The sequence below is a fragment of the Brassica oleracea genome, chromosome C7 (genome assembly GCF_000695525.1).
Source record: "Brassica oleracea var. oleracea cultivar TO1000 chromosome C7, BOL, whole genome shotgun sequence".
NCBI lineage: Eukaryota > Viridiplantae > Streptophyta > Magnoliopsida > Brassicales > Brassicaceae > Brassica > Brassica oleracea.
The window spans coordinates 16597245-16598420 of record NC_027754.1 but is presented as its reverse complement, the minus strand read 5'-3'; positions in this window follow the sequence as shown (position 1 = coordinate 16598420).

Genomic DNA, 1176 nt, shown 5'->3' with positions numbered 1-1176 from the left:
CGAACATTCCTTGCACCCATCAAACCCGTAAATCCTTCTAGAGTACTATACCATCCTTGTCCTGAGAAAATATCATTCTCTTTCCAGGAACCATCCGTGAAACACCATCTTCCTGGAATTGACGGAAGAATCGTTGCCTCTACCTGTGGGATCCTCTTATTATCATTCAATATTTTTGCCTCAGCCCAAAGTTTTGATTCTGTTTCAGCCAGTTTAAGGGTGTCCAACGGATCCACATCCATATTGCTAAAGACTTTATTATTTCTTCCCTTCCATATATACTATAGTATCCATGCAAACTGATGATCCTCAATCTGTGAAACAACTCTCAAAAAAAGATGATTCATGTTCACAAAGAGAGAACTTGTTGGAAACATAGCTGGATTTGTTGGAATCTTTGAAAGAGCCCATGTCTGAAGTACAAGAGGACATTCAAAAAAAACATGGTTGATCGATTCCTCCTCAGCACCACATCTTGCACAAACAATATCGCCGGGTATCCCTCGCTTATGCAGATTTTTCTTGACTGCTATACACCCTGTCACCAATTGCCATAGAAAATGCTTAATCTTAGGTGGGCACCGTAATTTCCAGCAATATGCCTTCAAAATATCCACCGTGGGTCCAAACACTACTAGTGGTTTTTCCTTATCTGGGTATATCACTACAAGAAAACAGCGGTATTCTGACGGACATTCCGACGGAAAATGAAATCCTCGGAATTTCCCGAGGAAATTCCGAGGAAATTTCGAGGAAACCCAAAATTTGGGTTTCCTCGGAATTTCCTCGGAATATACCGACGGAATTCCGAGGAAACATCAATCCGTCGGAATATTCCGAGGAAATTCCGAGGAAAAATGTGTTCCTCGGAAAAAACCGACGGAATTCCGAGGAAACATCAATCCGTCGGAATATTCCGAGGAAATTCCGAGGAAAAATGTGTTCCTCGGAAAAAACCGACGGAATTCCGAGGAAACATCAATCCGTCGGAATATTCCGAGGAAATTCCGAGGAAAAATGTGTTCCTCGGAAAAAACCGACGGAATTCCGAGGAAACATCAATCCGTCGGAATATTCCGAGGAAATTCCGAGGAAAAATGTGTTCCTCGGAAAAAACCGACGGAATTCCGAGGAAACATCAATCCGTCGGAATATTCCGAGGAAATTCCGAGGAAA